Genomic DNA, 25970 nt, shown 5'->3' on the forward strand with positions numbered 1-25970 from the left:
AGCTTGATCCTGGTGTAGTCCTTGTAGGTTGGGCACCTAAATACCTTTGAGGATCTGGGCCTACATAGGATCTTAGGAAAGTAAGGGTGGAAGGGTACTCGTAAGGTCATCTGGTCCCTTGTGCCTTTGCACAGGGGTAAACTTCACTCCGAGAAGGAAAGGATAAGAATGATTTTATCTTTACGGCCTGTAAAGTGCTTTGGGGGGATTTCATGGTTGCCAGGAATTGTTATTGTTCCATCGTTACTAGTTTTAAAATGCTCTATTATGATCATTTGGGGTATACCGCAGATGACCACTGTTTGTTTGGATTTTTTTTTCCTTTCTAATTTAATTTAATCACTGGATTGTCTTTATGTGGTTATGACAAAGTATACTTTGCATCCTGTGGTGCAGTGATCATCACAGGATTCACAGAATGCAGTACTTGTGTGTCAGGGAAAAGGATCAAATAAGTTTCATGGACTGGACACAAAAAAAGAAACACTTTCAAATTTGTTAACTGGGGCTAGAAACCAGCCCTGGAAGAAAATGAGAAACATCTGTTTTTCAACCAAAAAAAAAAAAGCCTGATTCCCATTTCAAATGTTAACCTTAGAAAACCAAAGAACATCACTATTTTTTTAAATTCACATCTTAGCTTTTGTAATGCTAGAAATCAAATGCAATACAAAAGTATCAATGCCAGTAGCCTGAAATCAGATGTCCTTGCTTTCATTAGGTGTGCCACTGAAATGCTTCCGAATGTTTCCCAGACCCAAGACTGCAAAAGCCTTCCCTGTTACCCAAGGAAGAATTCACAGCAGCAGGCTCTGGCCTGAGAGGTGCAACTAAGTTATTTTAATGAGATTTTCTGCAAGATTGCCATTGCAGTATAGGTAAGGGCAATGACATACAAAGATGCATCTTACAGAGGTCTAGAGTACATTCCACTAAACCACTCAACTTTTTCACTTATTGCATTGGTTTTGCATACTGATCTGTGCAACATCACCCTATAGTGGTTGGTTTCCAAGAAAAATATTTGAAATGCAATACACAGAGGTGATGCAAGTGATAAGACTGGAGTGTTTGGATAGCAGGTTACATCCAAAATTAGTTTCTAATGAGATGATCAGAGCCAGCCCATGCAAGCGATGGAACAGGTCTTCTTGAGTGGCAATCTTGCTGGCTCTTCCCATGAGCCTTTATTAACCTAGTTCTATTTTTCGTAAATGAATTGGTAGCAACTTCCAGGCTTGTAAAGTAACTTTGCATCACATCAGTAGGCCACTCGCAGTATTCTTACCATTATTGTGTAGTCTTCTTCATCGATTAACAGACAGCAGCTTTGAAACTGTAACATTGCATTACCGTCTATACCACCCCAGGCCAGGTATTAAATATTACCATTCAGATACGACAGTGCTGTACAGCCACTTTGGACTGAAAATGGAAATCCCAGCGCAGCATCTTGGGAAAAGTAGCAACATCATGCACATAACAGATCAGTGACAGGGCTGGGTATGTAAGTTTTGGTTTGCCTGATGCTGCAACTATTAAGCCAAATCATCCTTTTTACCTACCCTACCTCTGCAGGGGATTGCAACAGCATGCTCAAGAGAAAAAGAGCCAGAATCATGAAGCTCGTATCAGAAAGAGAACTTCCTCAGACTTCAGGGTGAGTTGGATCCATTGTTTCACTCAGATTCATATCTAAATTTTGAAAATCATTATTTTTTCCTTCAGGTACTGAGTGCTTAGATGTGTCATTTCTTTCCCCAGAGCATCTAGAAGAAAGGGAAAAATAGAGACCATGAAAAGAACATTATTACTTTCCATCTGCTGAAGAACTGTAGGAGGAATTTATTTTTTCTTTGCCATTTTCTTTTAAGATTGTGCAATTAAAGGAAAAGTCAGGAGATAATGAGATAAATAATGAGGAAGGGCACAGGACACATTTCCTTATTATTAGAACGGTGCAAAACTTAGCTGCTTTGTTTTGAAGGGGCTTGCACTCCCAGGTGTTTTATTTTGGGTTTCAGGTGAAAGCTGAGATGACTTGCACAATAGATGAGCCAGACTAAAAACCTGAAGAAACTACCCCAGCTACCAAGGGTGAAGTTTCTTTTTCTTTTCTGTCTTATTATTGTCACTAGTATATTGGCTACAATCGTACCTTCTGTCAATCTTACATTAAGCAGCAGGTACAATAAAAATGTGAACCAAAAACTAAATAAATAAAGCCAGCTTTTGAAGGAGATATAATACTCTGACACTACCTGCCTATGTCCATTAAAAATTGCTTGGATTTTTTGGGATCAGGTATTAAGTCTGGATCTCCAAGTCTAATTTGGGCAGTCATGTGCTGCCTGCCGATAATCCACCTTGTTTTAAATATGAACCAGATTCTTTTCTACCGTTCTTCTCCACTTCCAGGCCTAACGTGCTGTGTATCATCCCACAGGCTTCATTAACAATCGTGGGCAGCTAGATACTCAACTCTCATTGAAAGTCAAAGCAAATTAGGAACCTAGCTATCATTCATGCCTGTGAAAACTATCCCCATTATTATCATCTGGATTAATATGAATAACACCGAGTTCTCCACCCTGAGTTCTCAGTCTCCTTTCCTGAAGTATTTAGCATAGCATGAGCTCTTGAATCACAACCTGACAGTGAAGAGGAACCAGATTACAGATATGCTCCTTTGGTATACATGAATCAATAAAACACTGATAAATAGAAACCACACTGGAATGAATTCATTTTTGACCTACTACTCCTGACAACGGTAAAGATTTACCTGAGCAACATTTGACTTAGAGCGGCCTTACTGGGCTTGCTTTGCCTAGCATACATCAAGAAAATGATGACGACCTAGAGCAAGTCTTGACAGATTTTGACCTATTCATTGATTGATGAACTCCAATTACTGCATCAGATTCAGCAACATATTTTACCTGTAGTTTGTGTCATCACTTATATGCTATTCTTCTTTTACAAGATAGTTTAATGTTGTGCAGTTTGATAGATGAAGTATTTTATGCACAGCTACACAAAATAGAAGTGATTTACTTTCATTAAAAGGAGGAGATGGCAAAATAAAATTTGGCCAGATCCTGATAGTCTTATTCATGTTGAGAAGTTGCAGACTCTCTGACACTCCCCACAAAAAAATCAATAAAATGCCTCATGATATGAACACTTTTCTTGGGCAGGAAGAATGGGGAAATATAACCTAGCCATTGGTTGCCTCTTGTGTTTGCAGTACTTGTAGGGACAGTTGGGGAGAAGGAACATTTCTTGATGGCTCATTCATTACTAAAATAGTATATCTGCTCAGAAGCAGGGAAAAAACAGTAATATCAAGCCAGCAGGCCAAGCGGTCTCTGAGTTTTGGGGGGGCTGGTGGTTCCCTGTGTAGCAGTGGTGCTCCTCAGGCAGCACACACCACTGGCACACGGCCCAGGTGGTCCTGGGGGCACTGCAGCTGTGGAGGAAAGCACCAGGCCCCCACATAACTCAGGCAGGCTCCAGAGAGTTTAAAAAAAGATCAGACTCACTGCTTTTCCACACCCCACTTCAGTGGAGCCTGCCATTAATAGTAGATCGTGTGCTGGAAAGAAAGACTTTTAGGAGCATAGGTCTGGAAAGGATCACCTGGGTCACTGAGTCCAATGCTGTCACAGGCAGCCATGTCACATGAGCCTATTCATAATTTTAACATGTTTCTTCTTAGAATGAGCTGTTTTTGATATCTCTGGATTTGGCTAGTTGCATGTTTTGGCATTTTGTTTCCAGGCACTGGGGCTTCCCCAGTCAATTAGGGTGCCCAAGCTGCTTGTTGTAACTATGCAGACAGCACACCTGTGATAAAAGATGGGAGGAGGAAATTAGGAAGAGAAAGAATGGATACAAGCTGAGATGGAGAGCTGCCCTGGAGCAGCCATTTGAAGTACATCAAAAGTGTTCTTGATCCTGCAAAACCCGGGGCACTTCGTGCAACCTAGTTACACCTTTTCTGCTCACCACTTGCATACACACAAAACCCGGGTGTTCTTGTAACACATAAAACTTTGAAGAGATACACACTGTCCTCTCCCTGCAGCAACCTACTCCACCCATAATTGTTTTCTGCCATTCAGATTTGGTTCCAGGTTCTGCTGGAGTAAGGTACTGCTCAAATTGAGAAATGATAACCAAAATGATCTCTTGATGACCTATGATCTAGGGTAGGGGTTTTCAAACTTTTTTGGTTGGTGTACCCCCAGCAGGCGGTCGAGAAGTGGGGAGTCCCCCAGTGGCTGATCGACAAGAGGGGCGGGGGTGTTCAAAACTGCGGCAAAGTATCAGTGGCGCACGACAGTGGTGAAAACAAAAGCACTGGCAGCACATGGGGTACAAGTGGTGCAAAGTGTTGGTGGCCCACCCCCTGCTTCTCCATGCTGCTGCCGCATACCCCCTAGAGCTTTCCTAAGTACCCCCAGGGGTATGTGTACCCCCAGTTGACAACCCCTGGTCTAGGGGAAGGAAGAAGAAACCCGTAACAATGGAGAATCCACAGCAGTCTGCTGTCCAACATCACCAGAGGCCTTTGATTCATTAGGAAATGGTGTCTCAAATTTTCCTCTGACGTAAATTAAGACAGAGCTACTGATCATCCCACCATGTACCATAAGTCTGCCTAACTCTGTTGAAATCCATCCTATTTTACATCATCTGAGGCTCTGCCCCAATGAAATTAAATTAACAAAAAACAAGTTCATATTCAGAGATACCAGATGATGACCAAAAGGGGCTGAAGGAATTCCTGGTACAGCTCAGCTGAAAGGAGATCTTCAAAGGATGCAACTGCCTCGCTCTCACCTGGAGGTTAATGTTGAAAACTTAGTTCACAAACAAGGCAGCATCAGTGCTCTCTGCAGGGGGCTCTAGCCTTCCAGACATCTGCCCATCGACCAACCATTTTCATGACTATCAATCTCTGCTCAAGAAACAGTCAAGGACTGGAACGACAAGATTATTCCAAGTCAGGGCTCAGGTGCATTGCCTGGGCTACAGAAGAAATCTGACAAGCAAGGAAGAGATGAGCACCAAAAAGAGAAGAAAACAACATAACTGAAGGCACCTGTTTTAGGGTAGTGTCTGTATATATACCTGCTCTTGTTTCTAGCATCACAGTCACCCCGCAAACAGGGAGAAAGCAGAACAAGTCTCTTCACAGAACCGGTCTTGCCAGCAAGGTAAGCAACATACAGTAGATAAAACTAGGAGAAGGAAATGAGCCAAATGTTGCTTTACCATTTAATGGGATAGGCAAACAATTCAGGGAAGCATATAACCACTTCAATCTCCTCCCAAATCCAGGCTTTTGCACAGCATCACTAAAATGATAGCTTAACTCATGATCGCTGACTGGGAGCTGTATTCTTGATGGGAATCTTTGGGTTTCACTGAATGTCTTGACCACTAATTCCTCACTCCTTCCAGTATGAGTCAAGCTGGCCTCCAGAACTCATCTCCCAAACCATTCATCCTGCATATGTCAATTCATAAAAATCAGACCTCAGCCTATTAATTGCTTCATGAGACTTTAGCACAGAAAAAAATGCATGTTTTTTTTTCAGTTTGGATACAAGAGGCAGGCTTGCACTGAGTGCTCCGTTCTAAACAGCTCTGCATTTTGTTACATGTCTGAACCTGGACCTTGTTTTGGAGGTTAGGTTAGGATAACACAGGCAGTTGTCCTCTTCTACTGACTGAACACGATCAGAAGATAACAACAGCCTGTTACAACTAATAACTGTAAATCCTGCAGCTTAAGCAGCAAAAGTTGACATTTTTAGGGCTAAAGGCTCTAAATTTACTCTTAGATTTGTCGTGGAAAACACATGCAGAGAACTCTTGGGTCAGCTCAGGAGAAGCTTTTTTGGCTAGAGCTACAGCTGTAGGAGGGGCCCAAAATGACATGGATTCACCATGCATTTGGAGGGGGCTCCCTCCCTAAACGTTAAAGCAATAGGCTTATATACCTTGTTAACAGCCACCTACAATTCACATGAACATATAGTGAATTTTTTTTTTAGAAACCTAGCTGCAGTAACAGTTACAGAAACATTATTTTCATTTCTTTATTACAAAACACTCTTTTTCTTGCTGTCTCAGTAACCGCTGATTACCACAAGGCCAGACATTCTTCCTTTATCTTCGCCCACACTTTTACACAACGCCTTTTGTTTTATCTTTACCAACTTTTTTCGATCAAAGTTTAAGGCCTTTGCTTTTTTTTTTTTTATACCACAGTCCGCCCTTTTGAGACTATTAGTCTCATCTTAGCCTTAAAACTCCAATTTCATAAGTCCTTCAATTTCATTCTGCAGCCGTTCATTTCTACTTTGGATCTGCTCACACCTTTGCAACACCATTATTTTAGTTTTCTTTGAGATACTAGAAATGCTCTGCTTAATTCTTTGGATGTTCATGTGGACACAACACAAAATTAGTAGTGTGTGTATATATATCTCTCACACACACACACACACACACACACACACACACACACACACACACAAGCCTAAAACTAAAATCAGGCACAAAACAGACATAATTTTTCCAAGCAAGTCTTTGAATAGACCCCAAGGGTCTAGCCAACTGAACCAGTCGGCTGAAGTATCTTTTGGAACGAAGGCAACCTCAGCTCCTTTTGCAGCATGTGCTAGCGCAGCATTTACTTGCTCTTCTACTAATTGGAAAGTACTATTCACATCTGTGCAACATTCTTGCCCTATTACTGCACAGGCACCCCCTTCAGAAGCTAAAACATAATCAAGAGCCAATCTGTTTTTCATAACTATTTGTCGTAACTCTTCTTGGTTTTGGACTATGATTTTTATAGCGTTTCCCAGACTGGTTAATACTGTTTCAGTTTCTAAGGCCAATATTTCAACTACTGCTCGTAGTCGCAGGGTATATCTTCCTAAACAGAAGATAGCTGGGCCGGTAACTAGTGGAATTATTCCTGCTACAGAACACTCTATTAATTTTCCCAAAGTTAAAGGATTTTTTAAGCTTCAAGGGTAGCTACCACATTTTGTTTTTGGTCTGCTAAATCGGGGCGCTCTCTTTTATTTCAGTGACAGCCTTGAGGCAAGACCTTTGTTATCCTGATGGTCAGAGTTAGCCAGGCAAGATAGCAGGATCCAAACCAATTTGGCGGTAGTTGATGGTAGGCTTTAGTCTCGCATACCTAATAGGTTCCTCACAGAGCCTGGTTATTTCTAAAGGAGCCATCATACCAGTCTAGGGCAAACCGACCTCCAATAGGAGAAGGCCTCCCCAAAATGTCAGGAGATGCTGACTTTTTGGTGCCATTTCTATAGCAATGCCCTCCTAAATTAGAACATTCCCAAATGGTAATAGTTGACCACTTCATTGGTCTGCAGGATATTGCACCAGTTCCACTAGTCTGATTATATGGGTTATACCATTCGTTAAAACTTTGGCACCATGTTCTCTCTTTGGTATGATTGTTCATCCACACCCCTTTTCCCATATCATAATGTTTGCAACTATTATTTCCCACTGAATATTTTTTTTTTTTTTGCTGGGAGTAGTTGTGTACTCAACACATTTCTCCCTGTAGAGGTAATACCTTAAGGTACCCTGCATCAGTCCAGGTGGCATTGTTTGGGTCTGCCTACCGCACAGTTAAATTTATAAGGGTTAAAGGCCGCAGTATCATTGGAAATCCTTCATCATTGGTTCTGGGGATAAGTCCACAGACCGAACAATCAGATGCGTTTAGGGTTTCAGTAACCTTTTGCAAGAATTTTAAGTATACATTTGAAGCACTTAAAGCAATTAAGCTAAACAAGACAGCAGTTATGACAAGCTTTTTTTTTTTTAAACATGTTGTCAAGTATTGTTTGGATTGCCTCTGCAGGCAATTCTGCAGGTTTTTGTTGTCTATTTGTTCGCCTTGGTATTAATAGCACTGATCTGGTCGAGGTGATGAACTTCCAAATGGAAACATTTACGTCTTCTGAGGACGCAGATGATACCTTGGCTCTCCAACTGATGGAGTCAGTTGGATTAGGGTGTTAGGTTCATCAATGAGATTACTATCACTTGCACCTTGATACTCCTCACTTGCTTGAGTGAGATCCTGAGGGTCTTTTTCCTCGGCCTCAGGGAAAGGTTTCAACCTTGGTTGGAACTCAGCAGCCTCGGGGTCCAATGGTGGTGATACTTTCTTGCAGTGCGAGGCATGAGCCCACGTCTGGTGAACTTGGCAATGAACAGCAGTGTTAGTGGTCAGAAGCATTTGAAAGGGTCCTTTCCATCTGGGTTGAAGTGCGTTTTTCCATTGATGAACCTTTACGTAGACCCAATCTCTTGGCTCAAGGTTGTGACAAGGAACATCTGGTGGTTGAGGTAAAGCTTCTTGGACCTGTGAATGAAAAGACCTAGCATACTTCATTAATGCTTTGCAATAATTTAGCACAGTTTTATCAGTTAATTGTAGGTCTGCTTGATGTAGGGCTACAGGTGGTGTAGCCGGCATTCTCATGGGTTGTGCCATGAGTATTTCATAAGGGGTTAACCCATGTTTTCTGTTGATGGCGTTTTTAATGTGCATAAGAACAATGGGCAGTGCATCGGGCTATTTGAGACATGTTTCAGCACAGATCTGAGTTTTTACATTCTACAGCACCACTTGACTGCGGATGATAACTGCAGTGTAGGTGTTGCTGTATGTTGAGTGCTTGGCAGATGTTTTTTACTATCTGTCCTGTGAAATGGGTACCTCTGTCGCTATCTATTGCAAGGGGCAATCCGAACCTAGGGATGAATTCTTTGAGCAATTTCTTGGCTAGTGATGGAATCAGCATGTACGCATGGGTAGGCTTCTACCCATCCAGAGAATTTATCAATAATAACAAGAATGTTTTCAGAAGAACAACACTTAGGTAGTTGCATGAAATCAATTTTCAATTTCAGAAATGGTCTCCATGGAGGGGGATGGGCTGCGGGTGTCATTTTTAAATGTTGTCCAATGTTGTGAGCTAAACAGATGGGACAGGAGCTGCAGTACTGTTGTGCCATGGAAGGAAAATTTGGGGCAAACAAATCTTTTTGTACTGGAGCAATTATGCCTTCTTTGCTGGTATGGGCTTCTGAATGAGTCAGATGAGCAAGGTATGGCAAAAGCTTTCTAGGTGCTACCAGACAGCCGTCCAGGGAGCTCCATAGAGAGTCAGGGTGCAGTGAACACCCTGCACATAGCCAGTCATCTTTTTCCATTTTTGTGGCCTGATGTTGAAGAAAGGCTAGGTTTGAGAGGCTCGCCAGAGGAGACTGGTTTGCTGAAAAACAAACAAAAACAGTTAGGAGCCTGCGGGCTAGAAAGGGCCGCATTTTTGGTAGAATGGTCTGCCAGATCATTTCCTCATGTGACATAATCAAAAGATTTTTCATGAGCTTTACACTTAAGAATGGCAATAGCAGAAGGCAATTGAACAGCTTCCAAAAGTTCTTTGATATAACAACCATGACTGATTTGGGCTCCTGATGAAGTGAGGAATCCTCTTTTTTCCAAATTTGTCCCAAATCATGAACAACACCAAATGCATACTTAGAGTCAGTATAAATGGTTGTGATTTGATTTTTTGCAAGGATGCAGGCATGTATTAAAGCAACAAGTTCAGCAACTTGAGCAGAGGGAGCTTGAGGTAAGGAATAGGCTTCTAAAACAGCATACTGCGTGCATACTGCATATTCTGCAACCGATTTGCCTGCATCATTTCTAAGACGGGAACTATCTACAAACAGAACAAGGTCAGAGTTTGGGATAGGAATGTCCTTAAGGTCAGTTTGAGGGGTTAACAATTGAATTGTGACAGATAGACAATCATGAGTTTCACCATCAGAGGCAATTGGCAGAAGTGACACTGGATTCAGAATTGAACAGCGCTTTAAGGTTACATTTGCAGCTGACAGGAAAAGTTTCTCATCTTTAGTAAGACGGGAATTGGAAATATGCTGAGTCTTGCCCTTCAGAAGAAGAGCCATTACAGCATGGGGAACTGCAATGGTTAAAGGGTGCCCTAGAACTAGAGTATCCACCTTTTCAACCAATAAAGCAGCAGCGGCCACTGAACAAAGGCAAGGGGGAAATCCTGCAGCTGCGGGATCAAGGGCAGAACTATAATATGCAATTTTGCGATGCTTCTCACCATGCAGCTGAGTAAGTACTCCTAAAGAGATTCCTTCTTGTTCATGACAAAACAAAGTAAAAGGTTTCCTGTAATTAGGGAGTCTACGAGCGGGAGCAACAGTGAGGGCTTGTTTAAGAGCCACAAATGCTTGCTCAGCCTCAGGAGTCCAAGGTAGGGATTCCGGAGTGGTATCATGGGTAAATGCTTGCAAGGGTTTTGTAAAAGCAGCGTAACCCAGGATCCACTGTCTACAATAACCCGTTGCACCTAGGAATCCCCTCATCTGTTTTCTAGTCATAGGTTTGGGAATGCCAAAGATAGCTTCAGTTCTACCAGAGGAAAGGTGGCATTCTTCTGCTGAAATACCATGCCCCAAATAGTGTACCTTAGGGTTACAGAGCTGTAGTTTAGATTTTGAGGCCTTGTGGCCCTTCTGAGCTCAGGCTGTAAGGAGTATCAAAGTATCTTGCTTACAAGCCTCCAAAGTGGGTGAGGCTAACAACAGATTATCAACATACTGAACAAGGGTGGACCACCCTTTGAATGTGATAGAATGTAAATCCTTCTTTGGGATCTGGGAAAACAGAGTGGGAGATTCTGTATATCCCTGAGGGAGTCTTGTCCAGGTATATTGGAGTCCTCAATAAGTAAATGCAACGGGGATAGAGAAAGAAGCAGAACAAAGGTCTACTACTGTAAAATAGGTAACATCAGAAGGGATACAGGAAAGAATAGTAGCAGGGTTAGGGACCCTGTTTTACCCGGAAAGTGGGTAAAACAGCACCATTTACAGCTCAGAGGTCTTTTACAAAATGATACATATCTTTACCAGGTTTCTTAATAGGTAGGATAGGTGTGTTGCAAGGGGAGCATAATGGGACAATTATCCCTTGCTCAAGGAGTGAAGAAATGACAGGCTTAATTCCTTCCTCAGCCTCCTTTGAGATAGAGTCCTGCGGGACACGAGGAAGTGGCTTGGCAGGGTTTAAAGTAATATGCACTGGTTCAGCACTCAGCATGTGCCCCACTTCATTCGCATGGATGGACCACAGCTGTGGAGGTACCCGGGCCAACAGTTCCTCTTGCAAGAAGGAAGTGTGGGGATCAGAGTACTCCTGAGTTAGCAAAGCCACAAGCTCGGTTTCCTTATGTTTCGGTACTTCAAGGTGAACACCCTCTGGGTTACAATAAATCACGCATCCCAGTTTACACAGCAAATCCTTTCCAAGAAGGTTGACAGGAGCACAGGGACTAAGAAGAAAGGCATGATTTTCAGACAAAGGGCCAATAGAGATGGAGACAGGTTCAGAGACAGGATGTGGGATAGGATGTCCGCCTATACCAACAACATTTACAGTTTCAGGAGAATCAGGTAGGAAAGGAAATTCAGCAGCCATTAGCGTGGAGTGGGAAGCCTCGGTGTCAACAAGACAGGAGACAGGTTTACCAGAAATAAGGCATTCAACAAATGGACCAGATTGGTCAGTAGCAAGCAAAGGAGTGATAATGTTACTGTCCCTCAGGCTGTCCTATTCAACACTGGGAAAATTGACAGTCAGAGGAGGTGGGGGCTGGGGTCCGGGTCCTTGGCCGAGGCGGTTGGGACATTCTGATTTCCATAGCCTCTCCCATATTCACCTGGGCCTCCCCTTTCTCGGCCACGTCCCCGTCATCTTCCTCTGCCTGGACCTTGCAACGGAGAAATCTGTAAGGCCATTAGCTTGAACTTGGCATTGTCTTTGGACTCTTCTAATTTGTTATAAAATTGGTTAGCTGCAGCAAGAACTTCAGTTAAATCTTTAGTTTCCCAGCCGATAATTACTGTTTGAATTGTTTCAGCAATCTTAGGGTTAAGTCCTTGAACAAATGCAGCTACGATAGCTTGCTTAGCATTTTCAAAGGGATTATCCATTCCTGAATATCGTTCAAATGCCTGTTTGAGGTGTTCTAAATAGTCAGTAGGGTGTTCATTTTTATTTTGCTTATAAGTATTTAACTTGGTCCAGTCTGCCCTCTTCAGGCAGATTGTAAGAATTGCCTGAACTAAAGCTTTTCTTTTGTCAATAAAGTCTTGGCCAGTTCCTGGGTCTTCGGTTGGCCATAAACAGGAAGCATAGAGGTACTTTTTAGTTTCTTTGGGCAAAATGGCTTCTAAAAGTTGGTCTATATCTGCCCATGTCAGATTATAACAGGTTATAACAGTTTGTAATTCTTCTTGAAATTTTTCTGGATCCTCCCTGATTTTAGGGAATTTCTGGGTTAGATTGTAAAGATCAGCTGGCGTCCAGGGTGCATGCACAGTTATTATGTTTGTTCCATTCATGCCAATGCCTGGCATTTGTCTTAATGGATAAACCTGTGCACTACTAGATCTAAGATTAATAGGGGATCTCTCCAGGCCCCAATTCCTCTTTTTGAGTGTCGGAGCAGTAGTTGAGTCTGGACTAACAGACTCTGTGGGTAATAGAGTCTCAGCTCATGAGTAACTAGCCTGGGCTGCAGCCTGATATTGAACTGGTTGTTGCTCATGTGCGAGTCCTAAAAGAGCAGGATTTGAACAGAAATCAAGGATGTCTTCTGCTGGTTCTGGTGGGGGCGCCTCAGGCGAAGCTGGATACAACAGAGCGGTGGTCAGTGTATAATTTGGGGGAGCAGCCAATTTCTCCCGAACAGCTTTTAACTGCTGTTTAATTTTTTCCTGAGAATCTTTTAGACTTCTAGTTTGAGATTCTGTCTGCCTCTTGGACATCTTATCATACCAATAAAAGAATGCATCCCACTGATTTTGTGACGTCTTAGATCTTCGGGACTCTAAAGCCCCCAGTTAGTGCACTACTTTATCTTGATCAAATGTTCCTTCCTGTGGAAATTGCTTCACGGGATCATCCCTAGTATACCAGTTCCACTTATCAAGTCTCAGGAGAATAGTGTATATACATAAAGTAGGCCAGAGTCCCCTTAAGGGGCGACTGGAACTGGTTTCGACTGACCTATCCCCATTTTCAATCATACAGGAAGACTCAGGAAAGGCTTATTTAAGACGTCCGGGCCATGCAGTGCCCGCCTCACATTTTTTTTTACCGCTCAGACAAAAGGCTTCTGACCCAACACTGGCTCATACAATGGAAGCAGGGAGGCAAACACAAAAGGGATCCTTTCACTCCTGCTCTTGGCAGAAGCAACTGGAACAAGGGGTTTGGAAAAGACAAAATCACTCAGACGCCCTGTCCACTGGGTCACAAGGTTTCAGCTGGGCCCCCTTGCTTTTGACGCTACCTTATTAGGCAGAATCAGGGCGGCTAGACCCAGCCTTAGTCCCAGACCTGGTCAGTGGCTCATTTTTCTAAACACACACACACACACACACATTCAGTCAGCCAGACCCCCTCTCCCACACTGCCTTAGTTAATTAACGACAAGCCCAATGTGCTGTTGGATGGAGGTGATTCAAACAGTTTCTCCCTGAACAGAGCATATGTCATCAGACAGAAAATTTTAGATGGCAGTAAGGTTCTAAACTGACCTGTATTCAATAAAGTTCAGATCCAGTCACCACGGTCAAGTCAGGAGCCTACAGGCAGCCTTCCTTTGAAACCTCATTACAAATTTTAAATTAGGTCCCTTACCTCTTAAGTTTGGTGCCATGGGGTTCGGAGGAAGCAGTCTGAGGTCCTCTTTCCTCAATCTGTATTGTGGATCCGAGTCACGGCAACAGGAATTGTCACGGAAAGCACATGCAGCAAGCTTTTGGGTCAGGTCAGCAGAAGCTTTATTTGGCTAGAGCTACAGCTGTAGGAGGGGCCCAAAGTGACATGGATTCACCATGCATTTGGAGGGGGCTCCCTCCCTAAAAGTTAAAGCAAAAGGCTTATATACCTTTTTAACAGCCACCTACAATTCACGTGAATGTATAGTGAACTTTTTTAGAAACCTAGTTCCGGTAACAGTTAGAAAAACATTATTTTCACTTCTTTTATTACAAAACACACTTTTCTTGCTCTCTCAGTAACCGCTGATTACCACAAGGCCAGACATTCTTCCTCTTTTCTTAGCCCACACTTTTACACAACGCCTTTTGTTTTATCTTTACAACCTTTTTTTCAACCAAAGTTTAAGGCCTTTGCTTTTTTTTTATACCACAGATTAGACCATCATGCACGTAGCTATGGGGAAGGGCTGAACTGCTACCCAGCACTTCCACAGGTGGTGGATAATGGAATGACCTTCAGGGAAGCAGACGAATAAGGAGTCATAGAGACAGTTGAGAGAGAGAACTGACACTGTCCTTGCTCTAAAGCAGGGGCGGGCAATTATTTTGGGCGGAGGGCCGCTTACTGAGTTTTGGCAAGCAATTGAGGGCCGCATGACAGGCAGCCCAGGGCAGCTAAATATTAATTTTCTAAATTCTTTAGGGGACCTGCGGGCTAGAGAGGATAGCCTGGCGAGCCACATTTTGCCCACCCCTGCTCTAAAGACTACGATCAGAGGCACAGAAAGTCAATACATCTTTATATTGCCTCTGCACAACATACAGAAGGCACCACAAAAGATCATGACACATCCACTCACTCCTGCTTACACATATCAAAGCCCCCAAATTAGGCAGTAGATTAAATCTAGCGACCTAATCAGCAAGCACTTAACACCACTTTTGGGCATGCCACTTCATACACCCTCAGGACCATGATACACTGTCTCCTGCACTTCGATTTGGCCATGTTCACCAATTTCCAGGCTTTGGCAAAGCAGAGTAGAACCAAGAGTGCAGTGTTTAGGAGTAAGCAGAGCCTTCTTGGGAGCACCTGTACAATAATGGAAGTGGCATGTGCATGTCCTAACGGACCTGTCCAGGCTCACAGCTTATCTAGGACTTGAACCCACACCTTCTAAATCATGTCCTCACTCCTGGACCACCCTTCCTTCAATGAGTCCCTGTCTTGAAGAACATGTAATGTAAGTGGACCCGAGACACACAGAGCAAGAGAATGATCACTTCTATTATAAGCATGGGAGACTAGAGACACGCACACAGACTGAAACCGCTAGATCAATCTCTCAAAACCTTGGCAGAACTGGGAAACAAAGCCATATTTTCCAAGTTAAGTTTTTAAGTGTCCCTGTCCTCTCCAAATAGAATTGATTAGGGATTGTGAATGTACATGGAGAGAGGTCAGCATCAGTTCAGTAGCTGGTATCTATGGAGTGTAGTGTCTATATCCTGTTGCTTTTAAGGAATGGCTTCACATATCAAATATTTTTTTTTCTTCCATTTCACCACAATGCTGAATTATGTGTGTATAGTCCTCTCATTCCGAGGAGGGTTCAAGTCCAAAAGGTCTAACAACAATCTAACATTTGCTATTCCTTCTTTGCCAGTTTGCACAGCTTGATGCATTTCAGTTACAATGCAATAGAAATATAGGTGCTCAATTGCCATGGTAATGGCCTGATATGGGAAGCTATATAAAACTCTTCCTGTTTATGAACAATTCATTAAAATAACAGAGTTTAACTCAGCGCAAAATTTGGCTTTCTTTTCTTTTGACTGTAAGCTTGTCCAGACAATGATGTGCCATAATGTGGGCCCTGGCAAACATTCATTTAAAGATGCAGTTGGATCATTCCCAATCCCAACAATTGTTTCTCCTGCCATGTCACATGTGGGTCAAATCCCAATCACAGATTTTCTTGCCATTGCTGGGGGAGCCTGGGATCATAATCCCAGGCTTCCCCTACACCAGCAATATCAAAGTAGTTGCTCACACATCCAGGCTTGGGGCCAACAACTAGTGAATTCTTGGCTCCAGGCAAGGACTGCAGTGGGGTCTTGAAGTCCCAGCATGGGCTAGGCTGGACCTACAATTAGCTGATTGTTGACCTCGGCTCCTACCTGCTACACATTGCATTTAAGGCACCATACAAACCAGCTGTAAAACTGTTCTACATTATATGTAAAACATTGTTATGGCTGTTTTGCCATGTTATGGCAATTGAGTGCACACGTACCACCCTTGCCAATTTGAGGGAACATATTGATTATGTTATTTCAGTGCTTAAGAAAAAGATTGGGTCTTGCTTTGGTTTTAATGGTGCTTTTCATTTTACGAGTCAGGAAAAAGATGCTGAGCAGACTATTATTTTCCTTGATAGGGCTGTTAGAGACTCTTACTTGGCCATCATACCAATCTTCCTTGCATTAGCTTGACATACATGATAATTTGGGGTGTTTTGTCCATTTTCTGCTTTGCATATTCATCTTTATGCTTAGTGGAGACAGCTTGACCTTTTCCCTGCACGGCATACAGTACTATACAGTACTAATCTGATTAAATGGATTCTAGCATTCTAGCTAGTTTCCAGTTATCGTTCTGCATCTCACATATTCCTTTCACTTGCTGGACATTGCTCACTGAGAACCAACCCTACATCCTTACAGTGCTGGCTGGGAGTGCTGCGCTGCTGAGAGAAAGAACACGGTGACACAGATTTAACCTTAACACCAAGTCAATACAAAGTAAAATTGGGTGCACTGGGTATTGTGATCACTAACAGAATGAATTTGGATCTCATGCATGCCTCCCTTTCTGAATCTAGGGAGCTCTCATAAATCAAAGCCCATATGCATCTCCCTGTATAAAATAATAACCCCTTCTAGAGCTGTGCAAGCTTCACTTCAATTTGACATATTGCACCAGCTTTCCAAACATGTCTCACTTGTTATTTATGTTTTGCCTGAAATTTTTGATAGCTGATGCAAGTAACACAACTGAGATCTCTGACAGCCTGGTTAGCCTGAGCTGAAATAGATGCTGCTGTAGCAGAAAGCTCCCTTTTCCTCTTGCCTGCAGTTGCTCTCCCCTCCTTGGATATGTTTTTCCTTTTCTACCTTTTTTTTCCTTCCTCTTTCATTCACTTTAAGATAAGGAATTGCATTTTGAAATTTGTATGTGTGCATTTTGTATCTCCCCTTGTATTTTGGTATTTTTATGTATTTGTGTGCCGTGGCATTACTTTTGTAGCTTATATTTTATACTCCTCACCTTTCAACAAAATATGTTTAGTTTCATAAGTAAGTTATACATTGTAACAATGTTAACAAGGGCAGGAATCAAACTGCCATTTCCCTGTATCAGGTGGGCCCCTGAAAGAGCAAGTGAATCAGTGATTGAATGCGTAACAGTAGCAGGTGGCCATTAAGACCTAGGGAAACTGCAGATCAACCAACAGAAGAAATCAATAGAAGGCAATGTAACAACCGGGACATCTCTAAATGTCACTGATCAAGGGCTAGAAGCCCTGGCCTGAGTTAATCAATGCCGGGGACCAGCTTTTGGGCTGAATATCTCCAGATCGAACGCTCCCAGAGCCCTATTCAAAATTCATCAACAGACTCCCAAACCTGCACGTACACGCGGACGACTCCTGGGGCTGACAGATGCCATCCAGTAGCCACCGAGAGGGAAGTCCCAGGAGGGTCAACGACCCTGGATTGGGCAAACCTGAGAACTGGGGAGTCACCAAAGTCTGCCAAGGACAGAAAAAAAGCAGTGAAAAGTGACCCTCAGCGGCGCTTTCTTGATCTCCAACTTGACCAGCACCCGACCTGTCCAGCCAGAAGGACCAGCTGGCGACCCCCTTCTGGAGGATAACACCGCACTGAAAGAAGCCTCGACTGGCCATCAATGGCAGACTCCAGCACCTGTGGGATAGGTATACCTGACTCTTATAGCTCACTACTGTGCGTGTGCATGTGTGCGTGTGGGCCAGCCCCAAAGTTTATGATTTAAATTCATTACAGTGCTTCAATCCGCCCAATAAACCAAAATTTTAAGGATCCTGAGTTGGACATTTGTAGCCAACACTGCATTTCCAAGCCTATATCAAAACCTCAATATTTTTTCCCTCTTGCGGCTGCACCCATAATTGTCTACCTACAACTAGGAGTGACAGCAGCATTGCTATTACAGAAAAAGAGGCACCTCTGCTAAGGATTTACTCAGTGCATTAGGAATGTCACGTGGTTTTCCCATTAGATGAAAATTTCAAACTGCATTCATTTGGGGCACAATGCTGTAACCACTAGGCTTTTGGAATAAATATCTAGACCTGATTTCTGGGGTGAAACAACATCAGATTTGACTCTAATTTCTTAACTGCTTGAAAACACAATTTTAGACTACTCATTATTCACCTAATAATATTTTCCCCAACTCTTGTTGTAAGCATGTTTGCAGAGGATTATAAGCACTAGAAAGAAAGGGAGAAAGTTATAAGCTACAGCTATAATCATTTTTTTGCCTCCGGAATTTGATTATTCTACAATTGGTTAATTATTAGAAACTTTATTGATGTATTACTCCACCAATGCAACTTTACCATCTTATACAAACGCAGAAAAGGGTTGGAGAGGACACAATATTAACTCCCAAACAGCGTCTCCCCTTTCATGGTACATGAAAACCAGGCATGGGTGTGGAAGAGAAGGGTTGTCTAAATGGCACATCCCTGATTCTGTAATTTCTAATCCCCTTAATACTGCTGCTACATCCTCAGGATCTCCTGATAATACACATACACACACACACACATATATATCAAATCAATTTGGACATGAAAGGGAGAACTGCTGATGCTGAAGGTCCCAAGGGATTATCATATTTGAGCTGTTGCTGAAGTTACAAAGTAATGGTCAACAATAACTAAAGCAGAACCAAACAAGATCTGATATTCCATCAGGAGCCCAGGACAGAATTGAGGGCAAAAGAAGGGAAGAAGGATGATCTAGTGGTTAGGACCAAGAAATGAGTGGAACTGAGTTCAGCTCCCAGGTCTGCCACAGATTTTGTGTAGCATTTGCAAAAATAACAAAGATTCCCTTCCGGGATCAACCTTGCTTCTAAAATAAAGTTAACACACCGTTTCCTTAATCCATTTTGCATTTAGATCACAGGCTGTTTAGGGCAAATGCAGGCTCTTACTACATGTATGTACAGTAACTAACATAATGGGACTTTTTCAGGAACTAATTAAAGTAAAAGTAAATAAAAGAAAGTTTGGTTTTTTTCCAGAAGGCAAAGTAGTATTTTTACATAGAATGTGGCTCCATTCCTGTCATATTTTTTGCAGTATATCTGTAGTTACATCCCAAGGCTTTTTTTGTGCTTTACAAGATAATAGTTTTGTTGGTTTTTTTTGTTTTTGTTTTTAAGTCCCCCTGCCCCAAACTGCTTATACTTCAAGGCCTGAGGGTGGAAAAAGATCATTGCACTTAATTTTAAATATGCACACACTGGTACTGCATTCAGCAGCATATTTACAACTAACCTGTCCAAATTAAATCAGACTACAAAAAATGATTGAAGTGGTAAAACGGAGCACCTGTCTCAATTCTCTCAGAACGTAAGCTGCAACTAGACCCAGCCGAAAACTAACTGAAAACATGCACGTGAAATCATTTTCACAAGTGTGCATTTTAGAAAAAAAATATATATATTTTTTTCCTTTAGTGCAAAACCTCCAGCAAATCAGTAGTTGCTCAAACCTATAGCCCCTTGACCACCACTGAATTATGTTGACAATTTTTGCGTAATGTTGTGGAAACATTTTTAAAGTTGTAATTAAAAATTCCATACTTGGAAAAATTTACCTGCTCTTCTGACATGGTAGCCTCAGTTTATTCATATTTTTCCACTCCCACAAGAACACATTGGTTTTCACTGAAGAGCTGCCTGCAATACTAAGAGCACTGAACACATGATAATCAGTAATTATCTGGACTTTGCAAAAGTATCTAAAGAAAAAAACCCAAAGCATTGGGCACATTTGGGGCCTCAGTGTCTTCCCATCCTAGATATGGTCTTTAAAAGGGATTTCCTATGTTTACACATCCAGTTCCAAATGCACGTAACTGGACTGACATTTAGGCACTTGAAATGAATTTTGCAAGCTCTCAAACTTAGAAAGGAATTAAAAACTCATTAAAATGTGGGGAGGAAGCTTACAGGCTTGGATCCAAGAGGTGTATACCTTTCCATTGGAATTCCATAGGATTTGAGCAACTAAATCCTTTGGGGTCCTTGTGCACAGGAGAGGGAAGGAAAGGGTGCAGAGTAGGCATTACAAGGATATTCTTCCAAAGTTAAATGCAGTTATATCATGCTTATACAGCAGTATCCCCAAGGAGCCTTAATGATGTACTACAGCTGCCAACCAGTGAAATGACTTCTGCAGTTCATGTGATAGAGGCTCTTATGCTGTTAATCCAGGTCTTGGATCCAGACACTTTATCACCAACCTCAAAGAGCATTATACATGGCAGAGGTACTGCCAGAATAGAGAGGAGAAGGTTGAAATTTTTGTCTATTTAAAAAGTTTCTGAGGTACTCTTAAAAACCCCTCCTGCAAACTTTTATGGACCTTCCAGGCACCAATGATATTTTTCTTTCTAATCCCTTTTGAAAGATAAACCCCAGTGCTATGAAAGTAATGCAAAAATCACATTTGAGAATCAACAAGCTCATTTGCATTCAAAGAGAGAAGACCTCTTTTCATTGAGAAAAATCAATATATTTCAGAACAAGCCTAAAATATGCATTTAAATGAAGATTACTGCAGTACCAGATCTCATTAGGTTGATAAAAATCACCGTAGCCACCACGTGCAAATCCCAGGGTCTGGTGACCTCCATACACCTCCAGGTGCACCGGAGCTCTCAGACACACATCAACAGTAGCAGACCCGAGCCGCCATGTGCAGTTCCCAGGGTCTGGTGTCCCCATGTACTGCTATGTGCACCAAGTATCCTGGGACCCAAGCTGCCTCCTGCAGCAACCAGGGTTGGCCCCATGCACCGGACTCTGCATCATGTGGGGGGCCCCAGGAGGCTCTCCCTGCTCCCAGGGTCGAGGCTCTGGTGGCGACTCCTCCAGTGATGTCTTCAGGAGCCCAGGGCTATCACCTGCTGGGGCAGCTTTCCCCAGCTTTTCTTGGCTCCGCTGTTCTTGAGTCCCTTGCTGCATCTGCCCTGCATGCTGAACATGCTCTCCTTTTGTACACTTCAGGGGCTCTGCCCCTCAAGTCCAGCAGACCTGCTGCACCGCAGTCTGCAATTAGGTCTGAGAGCTCCTCTCCCCCTCCCTTCGGGAAAGGGGCAGTGCCCGCTTTTCTTAGCTTGTTCCTGATTGGTGGACTGGCTCCACCAATCAGAAGTAAGGATTCTTGAGCCCCAGGACACACTGGAGCTTAGTTGGGTAAGTCCGTCACACCAATACGAGAACTGAGGGGAGACATTCTTTATTTGTTTACAGTGTCATGTTTATATCTACCAACAAAACCCCGGTAGAGAGACGGGATGCTGGACTCAATTTTGAGTCCAATCCAATCAGCAATCTCCTAGGTCCCTATGATCATTTCAGACAGGTAGTGAAACTCAGAATCTGATTGCAATCATGCTTTTAACAGGAAATGCTTTCTGGGTATAGTGATGTATTAGTCTGCCAACCATGGAGAACAAAGTCGCGAAACATTTCTCATTTGCTATTCACAGAGCAGCTGCAGTGAGGTGTTCTGCATCTGTGCAGCTCTTCCTCAGGTTGGGTACCAGAAACAGAATGAGGCAAGCAAGCACAAGAGGCTGGCCTCCTCCAGCTCCCCTTGAAACATTTATGACCATGGTTTCAGAAGAGCTCAGCAACTATTGGCAGGTCTTTGGAAAAACTAACTGCTTATTTAGGTGTGTAAGGGGAACCTGTGATCCTTTGAGGATCTGGCCCTACATGCCAATTTACTGGCTCAGCACCCAGTACAGAAAGCAAAAACACTCTCTAAACCCATTTACAAGTTGGGCTCCATTTAGACCTCAGTTGGTGGGCAATAAGTAAAGGCAGAACCAGATATATTCCACATTTAAAGCAGAAAATGGGCCAAGAAGAATTCCACTCTGGATGAGGTTATTGTTCAAGGTCAGGTTCATGGCTACCTCAGAGACAAAAGACCAGGTGTGTGGAAAAGTCACACAACTAGGTTTTACTATATTCAATAAACCAAGATCACAACTACGTGAGCCTGTTCATGTAGGGGTATCCATAAAGAAAGAACTGTATACAGACACACATATCCATCCATCTAACTCCAGCAGTGCTCATTTTCTACCTGTGGATAGTTAGGCAGAAGGCAGGGCAGGGCGGCACCTTGTAGGCTCACCAGTTAAAAATACAAAGCTAACTACCTCTTTTTCCTATAGGTAGGTAGTTAAGAAATGAAGTATCTGTGGTTGGTGCTCAGGGAAATGTAGCCTAATTCCTGGGGTTTGTAGGATCACTAAAACTTGTACTGCACTAGAAAGCACAACCCTCAGGAAGTTTTCAACTGCTCCTACCCTGCCCTGGCTAAAAATGAATGGAGTTTTTCAGATTTGGTCCAGCTTTAATACAAATTAATACAAACATATACAAAATGTTGTAAAAATAAAACTCCGAAGTAGTGATTGCTCCAAGCTCTCTTTTGTCCTCTTAGTTCTTGGGCTACTGGATTAAAGAAAGCATATACACTTTACTGTTAAGAAGGGTGTCTTCTGCAGTATACAAGCAATTGGAAATATAAACATACCCCTCCAATCCCCCCATTCATCTTTTTAATGATTCTGAACCACAACCACCCTGAGATAACATCTCATTCTCTCTGTGTTTGAGCCACAGAAGCTCAGCAGAATCCTGATTTCTTTGGCCTTTTATTAAACTGAAGCCTGGATAGACGTGAGCGCTAAAGGAAAAGGATTATAGGGGGTTATTCAGTGCTGTAAGAGAAAGAAAATCCCTGTCTCTCTGCCAGATGCATTAAACTACTTATCTCACAACTGCATAGAATTATCACTGGCATTAAAACTATGCTAATTCAATCCTGTCCAAGGAACGGTGATTCAACCCAGAACCCTTTCCCAATGTCATTCAACAGCTCTAATTAGTTAGAGAGGTGTTCCTATTCCCCACTCACGCTATATTATGATAGGTATTATTTAAAATGTATTATTAATATTCATTCAACATAATGAGAATAACAAGGGGATATTTATTACATAGCTGAGGAGGGCTGTTTAGACGCATCTGGTTACAGTTTTCTTTTTCTTACAGAAACATTAATTTCTCATGTATATAAGTTCACATTTAACACTACTAATGGAAACAGTGCAAAAGCTAATTGGATGTTTTAATGCAAATGCTGACTGTAAACACACAATTTCATCCATCAGTTGATATGCAAAGCTGCCTCTCTACCCCATGTCATCTTCAATCCCTAAGATTTCTGGAAAATAACAGTTCACTTTAACTGATTAAAAACAAAAAAAAATAATTCTTACATAGTATACAATTAGAGAGTGGAACATTGAGCCACAATACACCACTGGGGCCAAGAGATGTTCAGCATTACCAAAGAACTGGACATTTAGATGAATGGTGTGAACATCTGCAGTTACAATATTAAGAATTAAAATATGTTTTAAATCCACTACTGTCTAGATCTTAAATTGTATATTTGATTTGTAGGTCCTCAAGGCTTTAACCTAAGGTCAGGATAATGACACAAGAGGAAATCAAGGAACAGAAAGGTGAAATGACTTGCCTGAGGAAAGTCAAGAAAGGCAGCAGGACCTAGAATAGAACCAATATCTCCAATGAGGGAAGGGAAGGGGAGAATTAAACAACTGTTTGTCCATTTTTTTTCTGGGAAAGCTATAAATCTTTGTACTACAGGGCACACACTAAACTAAAACTGAAGCGGGTTAGGAAGAATCTCGCTCAGTGAACAGGCATTTCCCTAACACGTAGCATCATATTTCACATTTTCCTGTTACGAGTCTAAGAAACAGGCAGACTACTAGACAAGATAGATCACCGACCTGATCTAATATGGCAATTTCTACATGCCTAAGGTTGTGGAGGGGAGGGGAATAAAAAGTTCTGGTACAACTCACTCCAAGGAAAAATCTAGACAGCTCTAAAAAAATGGAAATTAAAACATAAAAATTACAAGAAACTAATTTCCCTCCCTCCCCCACATTGTGATATGATTTTATGTGCAGCATTAAAAGCACAATGTGAGTTATCATTTAAAGGCTTACTTGAAAGATGCCATACGCTTAGATGCAGGCAACAAAATATAGGAATCTTGATGGACGAAGTAGCTTTATATCCATTCTAATTATATTCAGAATACACTCATTTAAAATACCATAGGTATTATTTAGATGAATGTTACGTATTCTGTCTAAAATAAATTGAAATAACAGTATAATGCAGAGCTGAAAAATGTACTCTGTGCAAGTACTGTATCTCATTGACAAGTACTTTAAAAAAAGCCTAAGTAATAAAACTTACTGCTAGAAAATCCAAGTGTTCCATTCGTAGATTTTATGGGGGCAATAAAAAATGACAAAGTAGCTCTAGTTAAGCTAGACTGATGAAGTGATATACTGCAAGAAAGGCATTTAAGGTTGTATTGAAGCAGATTTAAAGTTGATATACAAGTACAATAATTCTGGTGCATATTAAATAGAGCTTGAATGGAATTTTATAAAAGTATAGACATGCAAGTGTAGACATTCACCACAAAATTGAAACCAATAAATAAATAAATAAATAAATAAATAAATAAAAAACCCTCTTCTTTGACTCACCAATGAATTTGGATGTAATCAACAAAAGTTTTCATCCATCAAATAGGGTGCATCATTGAAATATCTGTTTGTTGTTTTTTAATTTTATTTTATTAACAGGAATTCAGAATGACCAACCTTTTTTTAAAATGTATTTTAGCTCTTCACTTTCTTTCATTGTAAAATAAGTAAAGATTTTGTGTTAAAAAATAATGGTATTCTAATGGAAAGCCATAACAGCAGCACAGAATGTAGGCAGGATCACAGGATCTGGATTTGTGATCTGCATTTATTGTTGTATGACTTTGGCCAAGTCACTTTTCCTTTCAAGGACCTTTCCCCTCCCAGGCTTGTTTGGTCTTATGTATACTCCATTGAGAAGGAACTTTCTATTACTATACATTTGGATGGTATCCAGCACTACAGGGCCTTCCTCCTCCTCCTCCATCTTCAAGGTGCCACTGTAATATAAATAAGAATAAGAATAAAGACCGGGTAATAGGTCACCACTGTGGTCCATTGTGCTGGTCAGAACGATACTAAGTGGCCAGAAAAATCCTCCAAATGTAGTAGCTGAGGTTTCCATCACTGAGGTTTCCATATCATCTTACTTGGGTACTCTGTGGAAAGGATGCTACAGGGAGAGGGGAGCACTTATCTAACAGAACAATTCCCTTGGGGTAACTTGGACTGATAGTAGTTAGAGAAGACTGGTGACTGATCAACCCCAGGCCAGGAAAAGCATCTGTGTGGTCATTTTGCCTCCCTCCCATTTAGTTACACAAAGCACGATCATATGCTGGGTTGCTGCACATATGCAAACAGCCAATAGAAAAAAATTCCAATAGGCAGCACTTAAGAATGCAGAGGATAGCTGCTGGTTTTATTAGACCAAAAAAAAGATGCTGTGCCCTGCAAATGGCTTCCTCTGCCAGCTCTTAACAGACACAGATGAGAAAGGAGCCACAGGACAGTTAGAAAAGTGTGTTATTTGTAACATAGCCTGAATTTTGATGCCAGAGATGAGACTTTACATTCAACTTCTACTGCTAGACAGGATGAAATGGAGCAATGGAAAATATGTTGTTTTTGTGCACGACAAATGAACAGTGACTAAAAAC

The 25970-nt window shown here is 41.9% G+C and overlaps 1 long non-coding RNA gene across 4 annotated transcripts in view; it reads right to left on the reverse strand.

Moving 5' to 3' along the window:
- Positions 1 to 577: 577 nt before the first annotated feature.
- Positions 578 to 25970, reverse strand: part of LOC132244232 (uncharacterized) — a 60052-nt gene continuing 34659 nt past the window's right edge. For 3 of the 4 annotated variants that reach the window (XR_009455816.1, XR_009455815.1, XR_009455818.1), the window contains one exon: positions 22607 to 25310. This is a non-coding gene — a long non-coding RNA (uncharacterized LOC132244232). Of the gene's footprint in view, positions 1770 to 22606; positions 25311 to 25970 lie in introns of those variants that run through there. The other variant, XR_009455817.1, reaches the window with a different exon arrangement.

This window comes from Alligator mississippiensis, chromosome 11 (genome assembly GCF_030867095.1).
Source record: "Alligator mississippiensis isolate rAllMis1 chromosome 11, rAllMis1, whole genome shotgun sequence".
NCBI lineage: Eukaryota > Metazoa > Chordata > Crocodylia > Alligatoridae > Alligator > Alligator mississippiensis.